At 46.4% G+C, this 18346-nt stretch overlaps 1 protein-coding gene across 2 annotated transcripts in view; it reads left to right on the forward strand.

Moving 5' to 3' along the window:
- Positions 1–1073: 1073 nt before the first annotated feature.
- The window catches only part of RARG (retinoic acid receptor gamma), a 378215-nt gene continuing 360942 nt past the window's right edge, over positions 1074–18346 (forward strand). The window contains exon 1 of one of the 2 annotated variants that reach the window (XM_086965476.1): positions 1074–1636. The gene's annotated coding sequence lies outside the window, so the exon portion shown is untranslated. Of the gene's footprint in view, positions 1637–2094; positions 2463–18346 lie in introns of those variants that run through there. The other variant, XM_086965487.1, reaches the window with a different exon arrangement.

Consider the following 18346-nt stretch of genomic DNA (forward strand, 5'->3'; position numbering starts at 1 on the left):
ACAGGTCTCTCTGGCCCTACCTATGCGTGCGTGTAGGTGTTTGCCAATGTCTCCGCGTGTGCCTCTCTGTGCATGCCCACTTGCGTCCGTCTGAACTTGTTTGTATTTGCATGTCTGTGTGCGCCTCCTGTCTGGTTTCTGCCGACACATATCTGCATGTGCTTCTCGCGCGCCTCTGCATCTCTGTATATCCTCCGTCTCACCCTGAGTGACTGTTCTTGCCACCCTGGACGCGTGCCTGTACATGCACCAGTGGCGGGACGAAAAGACTGCGGCCCCGCTGCAGAATGTGACGCGGGCCTCCGAGACAGCTACGCATGTGCCTTGGCTTGAATGGGGGGCAAAAGAGTTAAGGGGCCCCAAAAGTGACAGCCTCTCATCCCCACCCCTGCATGGGCTGCAGCGGGGCTTGCGGTACGCGTACGCCCCAGACATGCATCTTTTTCTGCCATGTGCCTGTGGAAACACGCGTGTCTTTGTCCCTGCATGTCTGCATGCCTTTCTCAATCGACCACTGCTTTGTAACTAGATATACACCATATACATTACATGTGCCTGTGTCTGAGCACCGCCTTGTCGCGGTCTCCTGTCATGTCTGTTTCTGCCCATGTGTGTTTCCAGCTTGTGAATATGTCTCTGTCTCAGCAAGTCTACCTGTCTGTGCTCATGTGTGTCTGCCTCGCCGCCGCGCCTGTCTGCCTGCCTGATTGCCCGAGGCAGGCCAGCCATCAGCCGCACCAGGGGTGGCAGAAAAGGGGAGGTATTCCTGTGGCCTGTGCGCGGGGACCCAGTGCCCCGGGCGCAAGCCAGTCTGACAGCCACTCAAACCCTGAACAACGAGACAGGGAGGGGGAAAAAGAAACACAGAAAATATTTCCTGCATCCTACCCTGAAGTCATTCTGTGGTTTTTTGAAAAATGTGCCGTATATTTAAGAGGCTGCCTGGTCACATGACCGTTTTGGGTTATGAATAGCAGATTGTGAAGATTTCTTCATGAAAGTGAGAGAGAGGGAGGGGGGCATAGAGGGTGAGAGACACACCACGCACAGAAAGAGACAAGCATACATTCCCCACGCACTAAGAGACACACACACTTCGCCCTGACAACACCAGCTTCAGAAAGAGACCCACTGACTCGCAAACATCAGAGAGAATCCTGCAGACGGATTGCTAACACGGAGGAACACGCAAACAACACAGAGGCAGACATACAAGTACCGTTCGCACGCAGGGAACACACACACACACACATACACGTCACCCCGAGGAGGGCAGACACATCACCCGTTCGCGGGCACTGACACACAAACAAACCTCAGTTAGAAAGAGAAGCACACGCCACTCTCAGACGGGAAAACACATGCACAACACAGAGGTACGCCACTCATAGTGGGAAAGGCGTAACATATTTTATAGGCTGAAGCATACTTCACTCGAGGGCAGGCACGCATCTCATTTACAGCGAGACAAGCACACATTCAAAGGCAGGCAGACAGGCAGGCACACACCTCATTAGAGCGAGGGAGGCAGGCACACGCCTCACACGGCGAGACGGAGCGGGCGCTTCTCGGCGGAACACTTTGGCAGCTCAGGAGTGAGTTGGGGTCGGGTTGGACTCGCCACGTCCTGTCCCAGGTGAGTGCACGACCCGTCCTTTCGCCTGCTGTGCTTGGTGTGCCCGGTGAGAGTATGTGCTTGTGGCCGTCCAGGACCGTGAGGTCAGCCCCTGGGGTCACCCTGTCTGTGCCCGTAGCACCGAGGCCACGAGCGTGAGCCCCGGACCTCTGCACTCTCTCCCCTCTTTGAACTGGCTGCGAGCAGTGCACTGGTCCCCGGAGGACCACTCTCCCTCCCTCCCTCCCTCCCTCCTCTTCCTTCGGACCTGCAGATTGGTAGCCTACGATGTGGGGGCGACGAGTGGACGAGCAGGAAGAACCCGTTCAGATCTCACGCTCAATCTACCACAAGTCCTTCCGGAGTCCGCCCCTGGGCAAGCCAGCACAGCCGCCCACTGCCGCCGAGGGTCGGCGGTGGCTTCACCTGCGGCGACCGTCGCTCTCCTGAGCATCGCCAAGCCCCTCTCTCGCAGACCTCCAGCTGCTCGAAGCGGAGCCCCTTCGGCGTGTCAGAGTTCACTTTTTATAGTTAAAGCTCAGCCCGAGGGCTGCATTGAGTTTCAACCCAGTCTCTGCTTTTTAAACAGCATGCTTTTGTAGTCTGCAGGAAAAAAAGAGAGATTTTTTATGGGTAACTGGCAGCCCTGGAAACTTTCTCTCTCGCTCTCCCTCTTTCTGTTTTGGAGTTTAAAAGTCTGCCATGAATCAGGGAGCCCTGTGCAAGGGAGGAAAGGCAGCGGCGACACGGTATTGACCGGACCAAGGGCAGGATGCTTCCAGTGCGGTCACAAACTCGTATACCAAGACCAAGTTCACTGTCCTAGAACGCACGGCGTTGTGTGGAGGTCGGTTCGCTTCATATGAATTTCCTTAAATTGTTTCTTTCTTTCTTGCTTTCTTTCTTTCTTTCTTTCTTTCTTTCTTTCTTTCTTTCTTTCTTTCTTTCTTTCTTTCTTTCTTTCTTTCTTTCTTGCTTCCTTTCTTGCTTTCTTTATTTTTTCTTTCTTACTTGCTTCCTTTCTTGCTTTCTTTCTTTTTTCTTTCTTTCGTTCTTTCTAGCTTTCTTTCTTGCTTTCTTAGCTTCTATTTTATCTTTCAATGATTATAGTTCTTCCACACTTAATTGGGTTCTTTCATGACTCCACTGTTTTACTTTTCCACTTTCTTTCTTTCTTTCTTTCTTTCTTTCTTTCTTTCTTTCTTTCTTTCTTTCTTTCTTTCTTTCGTTCTATCTTTCTTTCTTTCTTTCTTTCCCTTAATTGTGCATAACCTTTCCGCCGCAAACTCTTTTCTCGATTCACACATTACCTTTTCCACTTTCTTCCTTTGCCTTTCTCACTTTCTACCTAATTTATTTACTTGCGAATTGCTTTCTTCCTCTTTTTCTCCTGTTGTACCTCTCACTCTTTCTTCTGGTTTCTCTTTCTGGTTCTAATTGCGTCCAGCAAGGCCCTGAACTGTATTTATGGCTTGTTTTGGGGGATACTCACCTTGAGGGTCATGGGAAAAACTGCTTTTGTCTAAGATCTATTTGTGAGTGTCTGTTAAGTTGGGGATGACACATAATGAAGCTTGAGGGGACGTGGTCGCCAAGGCAGGAGGAGCACTTGCCTGCCTCTGTTTCTGTATATTTTTTAAATTGTGGCGTGATTGTGTGGGTACTACGAAAAGGAGAGGTGGGGCGATTTAAGAGAGCAAACTGTGAACAGTGGGTGCTGCCTTCTGAGGATCATGGACTGTTTGTGTCAGTGCCAAATCAGACCACCTTAACATTCCACCTGGTGGAATGTTACGAGCTTGAGCAAGAGTGCCTCCGAGTCACCCCCCTGGTTAGGATCGACTTCTCCTCTGTTTTCTTGTGAGTAGAGGAACTGTGGAATCTCCTATGTACCTTTAAGGGGAACAGCAGCATGCCCTGTGGCTGTGATTGAATGGCAGTGGAGGGGGTTCCTACAGTGGTTATTGGGTAGTGAAAAGGCCTCTCTGTTGTGAGAAGCGGTCAGTAGAAGACCCACTCGTTGTGACTGAAGGAAGCAGACTATAATCCCACTGTCACTACTAGATGGTGTCACCCACGTCTTCTCTGCTGTGAATGGGGGCAGAGGAAGGTTTTCGCACTGTAAATGAAGGGCAGCAGAATGTGTTCATTCTGTGACACAGGGGACAGTGCACAACCATCTCCCCTGTGATCAGGGGACAGGGGAATGCGCTCCCACTGTGTCTGGAGGACAGAGGAAAACCTCGTCTACTCTTGGTGGGGGAGAGTGGTACATTTTCTACTGTGATCGGATGAGAGGCGAATTAGCCTACACTGTGGGTACAGACTATGGAATACTCTTACCACTGTGATTGAAGGATAGTGACATTTGTTGACAATCTGTCATGAGGCTAATGGAGACAGCTTACTTTGTGATCTGTGAGGCAAACACCTCCCTCACTAATAACAGAGCACCATCTATTTCTCGGCCTTTCTTTCAATTTGTTGAATGCTGTTCTCCCATGTTGTGCCTGCTCTTGTACTGTCAAGTGGTAAATACCAGTGCAAACCCCATGTGACGCAAAGGGAGAGCAACGCTGAACAAACCAGATAACATGTGTCTTGTCACGTACACATACTCTATTTTCGTGGGGTAGGACCAGGAGCGCTCTTGGGCAGCATTGTTACATAGGCATAGTTCCACAGGAGAATACTGCCGTCAAGATCCATGTTTAAGAGTTTGCTGAGTGCAGGAGTTAAGACAACTGTGTTGAGTTGTCTGGATCCAAAATGGTACATAAGCTTACAAAAGGTGAACAAGCCCAAAAAGTTACATAGGTTAAAAAAAAAGGCCCATCGGCCCCCACAATGCATAGTTTGAAATATTTATATTGCATAACAGTAAAAATGTTCACATAAGTGTGCAGTGAAAAAATGAGGTGTGTAGGCCAACACATGTGCTACGAATTAATAAACGGTGATTAGGCCCAAAAGTGCAGTGGGAACAGAAAGGTGCATACTCCTCAAAAGATGACGGGTTCAAAAGATATACAGAGTCACAAAATTGTGCATGGGGTGACAAAGGTGCATACTTACAGAAAGTGCTTAAACCCAAACAAAAGGTGCAGTGTTTAGCAAGTTAACAATGCACACAGCTGTGCACAGACCAGCAACCGTACATAGGCCCAAAAGGGGCACAGACCCATAAAAGTGCATACAAAAAACAGTGTCTTGCACAAAAGAGGTTAAAAGCACCAACGTTGCTGCGATAGGGAGAACAGGGATGAGTAAAAATACAACATGTGTGTATGTGATCTTGGGGAGCTGTGGATTCGCACCCCTGGTGGGCCCTACACTGTCACTAGACAGGATGTGGCCTTTTCATTTCAGAGTATACAACTTACAATAGGAAATACCCTATGCTTTGAATTCTTTAAATTCGTAGGAAGGTATATAAAAACACATATATATTTAACTATTTCTTCTGGAAATGTTTTGAAATTAGGTTATATGGATGCTCAGACTCAGGGAAACAGGAAACACACTGTACTGGCATCTTTATGTTTTTTAACCGGGGTACAGCTCCGAAGGCCAGACCCTTCTGTGGCCCAGGGTGCTGTCCACATCACAACATCAAGAAAAGAGCGAGCTGAGGGCCACTCCGGGTTGGGTTTAAAAAATAAATGCAAGAAGGAATAGGCCAAAAGATCTAGGACCACATGGTTACAGCACGAATGAAGACATTTAGATTTTTTTAGCACCACGAGCCAACAAGAGGTTTGATGGTCCTTAAGAATGCGTGGGAAAATATGGCATAGAGTTAGAATGGGGGGGTTCAATGTGTAGTAGGCACAGAGAAATGGGTTAGAGGGGGCGGGAATTCCTCTCTGAACAGATGGGTATGATGGGTTCAGCTCTTGTGATTCTCTGCTCACACAGGACATCAAGTGCCCAGTGTCCGTAGGATAGGTGCAAGTAGGGTGTTTAATGTTTCTGAAGATCAGAAAAATATGTTGGTGCAGAGTGACATAGGCATTGTAATGGCCATTACACGTTGCCCAAGCCTCTACCTGCTGCAGTACCAGCAGTCCCTCCAGAGGGCAGAGCTTTACCCTGTTTGGAGACAAACCGGGTGCAAAAACGCAGGTATAATGTACAAACCAGAGCCCTGTGGTGAAGGCCCACCAGACAGATCTATTGCAAACATTCTCTGCCCTCGTTTGCCCTATTATCAGCACTCTGCTCGCCATTCCATACAGGTTACTTGTTGTATATTTATACTTACTTCAATATGGCTACTTGGTGTCGGTAGTCCTTTCTTAGTGTTCCTACCTTCTCTAACTCCTATAGTACCTAAGTGTGTTCTATCTGGTGTGGGAAGGTTCCAGCCTTGGCAGTTGATGGTCTGGTCCGCTGTGAGGTTTTACTGCTCTGCTGTCTTATCTTGTACTATCTTAATAATTCCAACTTAATAACCTGAAGACGTGTCCTGCTGCCAACCTAAACTACTTACAACATTACTGTTGTCAACTTGCTCCAGAAAAGCCTTTTCACTAAACCACATCACACATGAACCTCCAACACAACTTAGGCCCTCATTACGAGTTTGGGTATTTCACCTAGAGAGATAACTTCAGATGAAATACTACAGGTCGCAATTCTAAGTGCGTTCAGGCCTGTCAAAGGAGCTGCATGGGATGCGGGAAGCATCACTGTCCATCCCTGACCCAACTCTTGTAGCCGTACGAGGGAGGGAGTACACAGAGTACCCCCGAGCCCCTCACAGGCACAAGCGTGTCCTGCGTCAGTGCTCATCCATCCCAAACCTCTACTGCCCTCCCAAGATACTTGTCACTTATTCAGCAGAAGCATAAAAAGTCTGGGGTTTACACTGAACTGGGGGGACACTGACTGGTAAAGGACACTTGGTCTGAGCAGTTATTCCCCACTCCAGGGTGAAACTAACAATGGCAAAATTTGGTGTGGAAACGCCGTTGGGCAGGAAGAGTAACACAAGCGCTTGCGACGCAGGGAGGCCCCCACCCTTCCAGGGCCCCCAGCCCTATAGGCGGTCCCCATTTAGGCAAAGGTCAGTAAATATCTATAAGATAGAGGAGACTTAGGGGCCCCTATCACATTCTGCGGTAGTGCCTCATCATTTAGCGCTATGCCTCTGCTGTAGGCTGACATAGATTTTGACCACTCAGTATTTCTGCACTAAATTCTAGCCAACTCATAATAAGGCCCTTATTATACAGAAGACCTCACACATAGCAAACATTGCAACATGCTCAAAAGCATTCAACTATACCAGCAAAATTCATAATCATGGAAAAGTACACAGAGAAACAGAACTCTTATCACCCTCCTAACACCATCAGGATAAGACAGCAGATGACTCTGCGGTACCATCACATGCTTCCAGTTAACTCATGCACAGGCAAGATCACCAGGCAATGTGCAAAGCAAGTAGCCACTTTTCCATGTTAGGATCTAGACTACAACCTGTGGCTCACCCAATAAACCCACAATACATGAATGATATTATTTTAAAAAATCCACACTGGGCCGGGTTCACAAACCTAAATTTGCATGAGTAGGGGCCATATGTATCAAGCCGTTTTTGAATCGCAAAGGCAGAAATTCGCAGAATTTTGGCCTTTGCGACTCGCAAACGGCCGTTTTGCACGTTTTGGAATGTATGAAACATTCCCAAAATAAAGAATTGCAAACTTGTGCGATTCCTTATTTTTCCATAGTATTTAGGGAATCGCAATTTTGCTATTCCTTAAATGCTATGTATGTAGCAATTTTAGCTTGCGAATTTTGTTTAAGAGTTCGCAAATTACTACCAACTTTCAGTTGATGGTAACTTGCGAATTCTTCCAGAAATGCACAAATTGGCATTTTTAAAGGTGGCATATGATGCACACACATGCCCATAGGGCATGTATGGGCGCCATATGCACACAGAAGTTCTTTTCAGGGGTGCAGCAGGGTGTCTTTGAGACACCCCCGCACCTTTGCAATAATTCTCAAATTGCGATTAGCTAATTGCGAATTCGCAATTTGAGAATTATTTTGCATTCATTCCTATGGGCCTCCTGGCCCATAGGAATGCATTGGAATATATTCCTTAATTGCGAATTCGCAAAATGCAAATTCGCAAATAAGGAAGCTTAAGGAATCGCAAATAAAAAGCGATTTTGTTCATACATACCATTTTGCATTTCCTAAATAGCTATTCCTTAAAATTCGCTATTTAGGAAATGCAAAATAGTTTGATGATGCATATGGCCCTAGATTTATTCACATATAGATTTTCTCCTACACCAACTCTCCACTTCTTTGCTCTTCATCAGTTCCCAGGGAAAAATGTATAGCTAGGACTAGGCTTAAATGTATCCACCCACTTCAACGAGGGGGTGGAGCCTCCCAGATTGAATTTACAAGTGTGAAGTTACTAGTAGTAACTTTTCACCTGTTGGTGGAGGTCTACACGATCAGGATGGAGCTCTCTCTATGGGAAAGTATAGGGACATTTAGTAAAATATATTGAAACATTTTTTTTGCGTAAAATAGAAATCTTAAATAATTAAAAAAAATAACATTAAACTTGAACAAATGTGTTTCAAGCACTCACCACGACTCACAGGCAATGCCATACTCTGCTTTGCAATTGATTTAGTCGAAAGCAGGGTGTGAAGGAACAGATTGTGATTGGTACTGCGACACCACCCCATTCTTATCCTACGATATTTTATATGCATTTATACTGCTCGCACTTTTTATGTATTTATGTGGCTCGCATTCGGCCATATAAATATGTGCATAACATACCCTAAAATAAGATGCCTCTTATACTCATGCACCTACCAGCTCGCATGCCGCAACCTCCTCCAGCAGGCATCCATTTCAGACTTTTCTCCTGTTTGATGTGGAGCCGATGCAGCAGTTTTGACACTCTTACAACTGCTCCAGGTAAAAGTGAAGAAAAGCGTTTTTAATGAACCCTTTAAAGCAGGGAGCATGTTTTTGCAAGAATAGCAGGTTTGCCTACCAAGAATACTTCAGGTCACTCAAGGATGAGAAGTGACCACGCTGTGCTCATCTGGAAAGTCCAAAAGGATAAATTCTCAAAAGTGCTTTCAGATCTGGTAGAGACTGCTAGTCAAGTAGGGGTCTTTCTTCCTTCCAGTCCATCGAGCCATACTCTGACTTATAGCAACCCTTTGACACAAATGGAGAAATCTTCATTTGGACCGCGCCCCTGCTTTAAAAATAACATTTTCAGCATAACAAATACAGTGCCTACACCTTAGATGTGTTGAGAAGTTCTTAGCACAGCTCTGTAACACCATGCCACAATGCTCTCCATTTAAAGATGTCCGTTTTAGGCGTTTCCAGACATTCGAATGCTTATTGCTCATTTGCCTGTAAAGTCAGTGAAAATCATGTATGGAAACATTTTGATTTGGAAGAAATGGAAATTCACTCACACGACTCCCTTTGCAGCAACTCTAAAACATACATATTTTGCTTTTCAATAAATCCTTATCCTAAATAATTTTAAATGTTTTTGCTTGACTCCAAAATTTAAAAATAAGTTAACATTTTCGGACTCAGAAGACAGTAGATGATGTAGAGTGGCAGCACCCTACTTGTGCCTATAGAAAAGCTAAACGTTCACATGGATTGGGAGTGCAAATTGTCATTTGTAATATCTAAAGGGTGTTGAGCATCCGTGATGGCATCTCTACTCCTTTGATTTCAGATGGGACAGAGCCCAAAGAGAAGTGAGACTTCACAGCTCTTGAGCTGTGAGTGATCACCTGTGGCATCTACATAGACATGGATGTTCACCGCAGGAAATAACCTCTAGTCCACACAGATGGAGCCGCTGTGAGTTGAGATCCCCTCTTGGATACCAGAGGCCTCATGCATTTCTTTTTTAATCCCATCTACGCTTCGGGACACATTGCTTCTAATTCAGAAAGTATATGGGCCAGGAGATTAATTTATTTATTTAGGAGTTTTATATAGCGCTGGCTAGACTCAAGGGTATCAGAGCGCTTTAGATCAGTATATGTTAACATCAAGATCACATCAGAGTTAGATCAATTCCAAATAGTGGGTACGCATAGCGCAACAGAAATAGTATGGTGGGTCCAGGGGGAGCAGAGGGAGGGCGGATGACGATTCACTAGTTGAGATGTAATAGGAAATGTAATTTCCTATCTGCCAAGAACCTTCCAGACTCTTAGAAAACTGTAATTTCATGTTATACTTTTCATTTACCACTTTCCAGTAAAGTACATGGAAGCGGAAAAGCCAAGGTTTCAATGAAAGGGAAAAATGCTCGCTAAATTAAGTAGGTGGGGTTTCAGCCTGTATACTTTTTGGAAGCAAATGTATTTTCATTTCATTCCTGGGTCTTGGGAACTTCTTCTCGAAGTTCCAGAGCTTGCATTTTTTAGTTTAACAATCTTCCTTCCTTGGAGGTGAACTTGCCACATGAAGACAGTGGTGACATGTGAGTATATTAACATGATCTCCAATCCCAGTCAGAGTATTTATTGAGATACAGATAAAAAGAGGATGGGGATAAGGTTAAAACACACAGGATGTGCTAGGAAAAAATTACTAGTCTGGTGATAAAGTCAGGTCAACATGTTTCAGCCCTATATAACTGATATGGGTCTCGGGTTTTCATCAGAACCAAGTGAGCTGGTTTTCCTCAAATTTTGAGGTTGCCTCTGTAAGCACAATGACTTACATATATCTTTGTCCAGGTGGGACTTCCTTCCTGGACACATCAATGTTGGAGGCACAATATGTTGCCTTATTTTAAGAATTAGGGAAGCCATGTCGAATTAGAGAGTACTTATGCAGGGTAATCACATTTGTGCAGCAGCCGTGTTGGTTATGTCTCTGAGTCTCTCCCATCCCCATCCCCTTTTTATCTATATCTCAATAAAAACTCTGTCTGGGACTAGAGATCATTTTAATATACTCACATGTCACCACTGTCTTCGTATGGCCAGTTCACCTCCAGGAAGGAGGATGGTTGTTCATTTGGAGAACAAGACATTCAAGTGTAAGAGATCCTATGATGAAACTACCCACAATATCACCCCGGTTGACATAATATACCGCATTGGGTTTGAACATATGAATGAGGGTCTTCAAGAGAGTCCTCTATGAACCTATGGAGCATTGGCATTGTGGGTTAGTTCTTTTGATGATTGAAACTGACCTTGGAGGCAAAGTGATTACACAGACCCTACCTCTACCTCCCTCCCTTAGATTGTTGAGGGGTGGGAGGAATGACCAGGACCAAATCCACGAGCATGATCATATTCTTCATCCTACATAAGCAAATTCAATTCTGTAGCATCCAATGTTTGGGTGTGCATTACCCCGTCGGTGACTGCTGGGGACCCCTCTGAAACCTCAATCAGCTTAAATCTGTCAGTCATTAGCCTGCATGTGAATGCTAAGATTCAGGCGTTCGATTACTTCTAGAAAGCACATTTATATAGGGAAGGATCAGTGACAACGCTGATGGCTTTGGTATACTGTATTTACAAAGATTTTCTATAAAATGGATTTAGAGAACTCTACAGCTTAACTGAGAGGCAACTTTTTCAATTCAATGTGTTCATGTGCTTCTGATACATTCTCCAGGGATCTCCAATTTTTTTCCAATTAAATCTCTGTGAACATGATATAATGGGCTGTGAAGACCTATCTCTCATTTGGAATTTGGTGGAGCAAGTGAATCTCCATCAATTTCTGGTTCCACTGCCCCATATTCCTTGCAGTTTTCCTGCCCTATTTAGACATGGGTTAACCAATGGGTTTACAATGACAAAGCCTCAACAGGTTCTCCTACTGGAAACCTTTGACCTGATATCTCATCTGCCACAGGATCGCTGCTCCCCTAAATTTAGGGCTGTGAGACATCACTAGATTTCCATGCCAGGGGCCAGCGTGGGAGACATTGCAATCCTGGGCATGGGCAAGTGAATCGTACAGTGGCACCACAGCAAACAGGAACAAAAGTCCCTACCTGTCAGTATCATTATTTTTTGTTTTTCCCAGTACACACTTCCATTTGGAGAGTTTCTTTTTAATTTTTTAAAGTTTGCTGAGAGGGTGCAACAAACATGGTGACCAATCAGGCAAACTCTTCAACCTTCAGCGCTACCGCTGCAGTGGAGGCTGCCCTGAAGTCTTCAAGTTCCCATACCAAGCAGGCAGGGATCTTAAAAGCTGTCAGGCAGTCTTCAACCAGGGGAGCAGAGATCATAGCCTAAGCTGACCTGGTGGGCCGGCGGGCTGCCAGTTGCCTTTTAAACGAGGAGCAAAGTTAAAATGCATGCATAGTTCTGACATGAACACTCAGGTTCAAGAATAAGAAGCCAACCGTACCATGAACAATGAGAGATTTACAGACATAAGTGACTTCGTAATCGGGCACATGTTACATGATGTGCATTTGTAAAGTGCATTATCGGTATCACCTACAAAGGGTTTCCTGTCGCTGAGCAGGTGTGTGTGCCTAGCCCTGCCTAGAGTAGGTTGGGTAATTAAAAAGTCAGGTCTTTAGCTTATTGCAGAATTAAAAAAGAGAGGAGGAAGCTCTGATGTGTAGTGAGAGGTTGTTTCTTGCTTTAGGAGAGATATAAGAGAATGTCCGTCTTTCTGACCAGGTTCTTTGAAAGTGTGGGACGTGTGCGAGTAGCAATCCTGTGGAGCGGAGGTATCTGGGTGGTTGGTGGAATTAGATGCAATTGTTCAGGTAGGTGGAGCCTAAGTTGTGTAGCGCCTTGAATGTTTGCGTGAGGAGTCTGAAATTAGTGTATTTGAGTATCAGAAGCCAGCGGAGCTCCTAATATTCAGTAGAGTGTAATGTCAGTTCTATGTGGGAGGTTGAGGATGAGTCTGGCTGCCGAGTTCTGGTTGTTTACGGCATTCTGGTGAGTTGCTTGAGGATCCCAGCTTAGAGGGTTTTCCCGGACTCTAACTTGCTGGTGGCTAGAGCATGAATTGTGTTTTTTCTGGTGTTGCTTGGCAGCCATTTGATGTTCTTCATCAGCATCTTCAGGGTGTGGATGCAGGATGCAGTGGCGGTGAGGACTTGTGCAGTCATGTCGGGTTTGCTGTTGATGATGATTCCATGGTTCCTGGTGTGGATGCTGGGTGTGGATCTGAGTTCAGACAGTCACCAGCTGAAGTTCCATGGCAAAGTTTTCTTGCCAAAGCTCAATACTTCTGTCTTGTCAGTGCTGATAGTTGGCTTTCATCCAGTTAGACTTCAGTGAAGCAGGCATTGAACTTATTTCTTGTGTTGGGCTTGTTGTCCAAGAGGGGAATACAATTTGCTTGTTGGTGGCATAGGAGAGGATGTTGATATCATGTGCTCGAATTATATTTGCCAGAGGGATCATGTGTGCATTGAAGAGGGTGGGGCTGAGCAATGAACCTTGAGGCACTCTGCAGATGAGTTTGCAGGTTTGCAAGAAGTGAGGTGTCAGGCTGACACCTTGTGTTTTATCAGTTGATAAGGAGTATAGCCAATGGAGTGCGGGTCCATGGATGCCACTGTCATGCATGCGCCTGATGAGGATGGGGTGTGAGTGTGGCAAATGCTGCAGAGAGATCCAAGAGAATGAGGACTGTTGTGCCTCCAATGTCAAGGATCATGTGGATGTCGACTGAGGCGGAGATGAGTGCTGTTTCAGTACTGTGGTTGGGTCTGAATCCACACTGTGTAGCGCCGAGGAGCTGGTGGTTGCTAAGGTGAGTCGGTGAGGCATCAGTTGATTTGTTTCTCTAAGACCAAGAGCTGGATATGGTAGGAGGGAGGTGGGTCTGTAGTTGGAGAGCATGGCTGGGTCAACGGAGAGTTTCTTGAGGAAGGGCACTGTGGTGGTGTGCTTCCAGGTGTCCAGGAATGTGGCTGAGTCCATGGAGGAGTTGAGATTGGGTGTTAGTGCTTCACGGATCAGTAAGAGTCATTTGGCGAAGGCCTGATGGGTGCTAGAGTCAGATGGAGCACTGGCACTTAGCAACATCGAAGAAATCGACAGCTTAGAATACAGAGCAGAGTCATTTAGGACAACAATCTACATTACTGATTACTAGTTAGGCTCCTGGTTGTAAGGAGCAGGGTGCCAGGAGAGGGAATTTTCCTAAATGTAAAGGCTGTACCCATAATGGAGTGGAGAACAAATATTACAAATAAAGGCCTTTTCCATTTAAATCCTTGAATCTCCTTTGGTTTCCACAATGGTTAGAAGAGAATAGAAAGCTCATTCTGTCAGTTGGTAGATAGAGTGGGAGAAGAGAAATAACAAGCACTGGCGTTGCCAATAGGTCTCGCAGTAGGAAAGTTGGAGCTATTACAATTGCAAATAACAATGCCTTTTATTTTTGTTTTCATTTTAAAAACATAAAGGGCTTTGTCATTTACAAAACCAATAGCTCCAACTTTCCTACTGCGAGACCTATTGTGCACTGCACAGTGTGGGTGAAAGTGGCACTGCGTGTGTGTGAGTGGCTTTGAGTGAGTTGCGTTGCGTGGGTGAGTGGCGTTGCATGTGTGAGTGTTGTTGCTTGGTTGAGTGGCGTTGCGTGGGTGAGGTGAGTGGCGTTGCATGTGTGAGTGTTGTTGCGTGGGTGAGTGGCGTTGCGTGGGTGAGTGGCGTTGCGTGTGTGAGTTGTGTTGCGTGGGTGAGTGGCATTGCATGGGTGAGAGTGGTGTTGCGTGTGTGAGAGTGGGCTTGCGTGGGTGTGAGTGGCGTTGTGTGTCTGAAAGTGGTGCTGTGTGGGTAAAAGTGGCACTGCCACGGGTGTGAGTGGATTTGCGTGTGTGAGTGGCGTTGCGTGTGTGAGTGGTGTTGCGTGTGTGAGTGGCGTTGCGTGTGTGAGTGGCATTGCATGTGTGAGTGGCGTTGCATGTGTGAGTGGCGTTGCATGTGTGGGTGGCGTTGCATGTGTGAGTGGCATTGCATGGGTGAGAGTGGCGTTGCGTGTGTGAGAGTGGGCTTGCGTGGGTGTGAGTGGCGTTGTGTGTCTGAAAGTGGTGCTGTGTAGGTAAAAGTGGCACTGCGTGGGTGTGAGTGGATTTGCGTGTGTGAGTGGCGTTGCATGTGTGAGTGGTGTTGCGTGTGTGAGTGGCGTTGCGTGTGTAAGTGGCGTTGCGTGGGTGAGTGGCGTTGCGTGGGTGAGTGGCGTTGCGTGGGTGAGTGGCGTTGCGTGGGTGAGTGGCGTTGCGTGTGTGAGTGGCGTTGCATGTGTGAGTGGCGTTGCGTGTGTGAGTGGCGTTTCGTGTGTGAGTGGCATTGCGTGTGTGAGTAGCGTTGCGTGTGTGAGTGGCGTTGCGTGTGTGAGTGGCGTTGCATGTGTGAGGGGCGTTGCGTGGGTGAGTGGCATTGCGTGGGTGAGTGGCATTGCGTGGGTGAGTGGCGTTGCGTGGGTGAGTGGCGTTGCGTGGGTGAGTGGCTATGCGTGGGTGAGTGGCGTTGCGTGGGTGAGTGGCGTTGCATGTGTGAGTGGCGTTGCATGTGTGAGTGGTGTTGCATGTGTGAGTGGCGTTGCATGTGTGAGTGGCGTTGTGTGGATGAGTGGCGTTGCGTGGATGAGTGGCGTTGCGTGGATGAGTGGCGTTGCGTGGGTGAGTGGCATTGCGTGGGTGAGTGGCGTTGCGTGGGTGAGTGGCGTTGCGTGGGTGAGTGGCGTTGCATGTGTGAGTGGCATTGCATGTGTGAGTGGCGTTGCATGTGTGAGTGGCGTTGCATGTGTGAGTGGCGTTGCATGTGTGAGTGGCGTTGCGTGGATGAGTGGCGTTGCGTGGATGAGTGGTGTTGCGTGGATGAGTGGCGTTGCGTGGATGAGTGGCGTTGCATGGATGAGTGGGGTTGCGTGGGTGAGTTGTGTTGCGTGTGTGAGTGGTGTTGCTTTGGTGATTGGCGTTGCTTGGGTGAGTGTGGCATTGCGTGGGTGATAGTGGGCTTGCGTGGGTGTGAGTGGCGTTGCATGTCTGAAAGTGGTGCTGTGTGGGTGAAAGTGGCACTGCGTGGGTGTGAGTGGCTTTGCGTGAGTGAGTGAGTGAGTGGCGTTGCGTCGGTGAGTGTGGTGTTGCGTGGATGATAGTGGGCTTGCGTGGGTGTGAGTGGCGTTGCGTGTCTGTAAGTGTTGCTGTGTGGGTGAAAGTGGCACAGAGCCTTTGATGTGGCCTGGCGCAGGAGAAATGCTGCTGCTGCTAATTAAATATAAAAGTGTTTAGGGACTCACGGCTGCCGAGAATAACAAGGCAGTGCTGGGAGGGAGGCTGCACACCAACTGAAGTGCTCTGGTTGCACGGCCTGCGGCCGGCCGTGTGAAGTGATAAGCCTTTGAAGTACACAGGCATGCTGTGACGGAGGTGTGAGAGGTCTGTCAGGGAACAGATGGCCTGGCTGTAAAGCCGGAGACGGGGCAGCGCTGGGGAAGCCTGTGGGAGGGTGATTGATGCCTTTGATGTGGAGAGGGAGGAGAGCCTTTTGCGAGCCTGCAGGAGAAATGCTGCCGATGCGCGTGCATGTTTAATCACGTGATTCACGTGAACTTAAAGAAAACCGCGGCTGAAAGCCCGTGGTTTGAAGAGGATTTTGCCGACTTGAATTCTCCCCATTTCCCATTCCTGCGGAATGGTAAAGGCGAGACCTAAAAACGACCTGGTGAGACATCGGTTAAACAAACGTCTTGTACAGAGGGGCCAAAACGTTGAAGGTGTCAGACCTAGATTCAGAGAATAGGCATTAATGCTTGGCAAAGGCTGTGTCTGACCCACTCTTCTAGCTGAGGTTACGCTATCAAGAAAGCGATGAAAGATCAGATTTATGTACTGGTACAAAAAGATGGAACTATTCATTCTGATAGGGCGATTTTAATTTCCCAGTAAGGGCAATGGTAGAACTGGAGTGAAATGCTTTCATAAGTCCTTCTAAAAATCCTTGCTAACCGAAATAATGGAAATGGACGTAGAGAAGACATTTTCTGGTGTGCGGTAACCACTGGCAAAATAAACAGAAGTATACGTTATACTCCAGATTTTTTCATACGAAAACGTTATGATACTTTTGTCACATTCTGACGTGGGATGTACCATGTTACTCCGCATACTTTTACTCCGCATACCGTTACAACGCGACTTTTACAACGCATACCATTACAACGCATAGCGCTTTGGGGTGCTGGATAGTGGTAAGTATAATTTACTATTCTAACTCCAGTCCCCGTGGACCCTAGGGAAGGTGTTGGATAGTAAATTATACTTATTCCCTATCCTAGAGCGCCCCCCAGCGCAATGCGTTGTAATGGTATGCGGAGTAAAAGTCGTGTTGTAATGGTAGTGCGGAGTAAAAGATGCGTTGTAACGGGTGTATACCTCTGGCGTGTCCTATTAACACCATGTCTCTCCAAACACTGCATAAAGGAGCTCTACCATTTACACAAAGCTCCGGCAGTTGTATCTTTGCCCTTTTATAAGATTTACTTGTGGAGTTGTGGAAGTTCTAAATAAACATACTCTAAGTGCACAGGTTTCAGGTTGTCAAATTCAGTGATTGTGAGCTAGAGTATTCAGGAGATGTAGTCTGCATAAGAGTCTCTAGCCTGGTTAATGCAACAGAGGAAGGATGTCTGAATAACAACGACTGCCATTTTGAAGAAATTAGAATTATTTTCACCTTGTGCTGCTTGATCTTGAATATCTGATAGGTGGCGAACTGGAAGGGGAGTTGGTGGGAAATGATAAAGAAATATGTCTGCAAGAACTTAACTGTTGAGAGATGCTTGAATATTGTGCGTACTTGTTAGTTCCGCATACATGAAAAATCCATTGATATTATCTGTGAAATCCTCAGTAGGAGCAATTGCTGAATTGACTGAGCATCCAGTCTGTGAAATCCCCAGTAGGAGCAATTGCTGAATTGACTGAGCATCCAGTCTGTGAAATCCCCAGTAGGAGCAATTGCTGAATTGACTGAGCATCCAGTCTGTGAAATCCCCAGTAGGAGCAATTGCTGAATTGACTGAGCATCCGGTGATACAATCCTGGACTCCACTCCTCTCTGTTGCTCAGATAGCTGTGGTGGTAGTGTTATCTGCTTTGATCAATGTGATCTTTGTCGAGAATGATGAAAGAAGAATTTAGAGTTAGAGGCATAGGGTCTTAGCTCTAGCAAATGCATGTGTTAGAACCATTTCCATTGAGAAGTCAGTTATTCTGGTTCAACTTTAAAATCCAACTTGGAAGTGTTAATCATAATCATCTGGGTCAGGTAGTGACTCTGAAACTGTGCCCCAAAATAAGTTATTCCCTGGCACCAATACAGCGAAACTTGTAGATTTAATCTGAAATGGTTCAGTCTGTCTTCCCACTTCCACAACTATTGATCTTCAAAGCACTCTTGTGCAACCTGGCATGATTATGCATTATGCCCACACGTATGGAAATGAGGATTTAATGATGGATGACTTACAGAGGACACTATCTCCACCAGGCAAATACCATTGTCTCTATAAGTGTTGCCAGATTCTTTGTCTGCTAGCCTGACCTCGATGTGGACTGTGCTTAGTTTATCTTGGGACTCCAGATTCTACACAACCCTAACCATCATTGTGAAGTCTTGGAATGATGTCTGCAGAGGACTTTCTTTTATAAACCAGAAAGCCGTACAAGCTTATCTGGAAACTTTAAGT

The sequence above is a fragment of the Lissotriton vulgaris genome, chromosome 1_1 (genome assembly GCF_964263255.1).
Source record: "Lissotriton vulgaris chromosome 1_1, aLisVul1.2, whole genome shotgun sequence".
In the NCBI taxonomy this organism is placed as follows: domain Eukaryota; kingdom Metazoa; phylum Chordata; class Amphibia; order Caudata; family Salamandridae; genus Lissotriton; species Lissotriton vulgaris.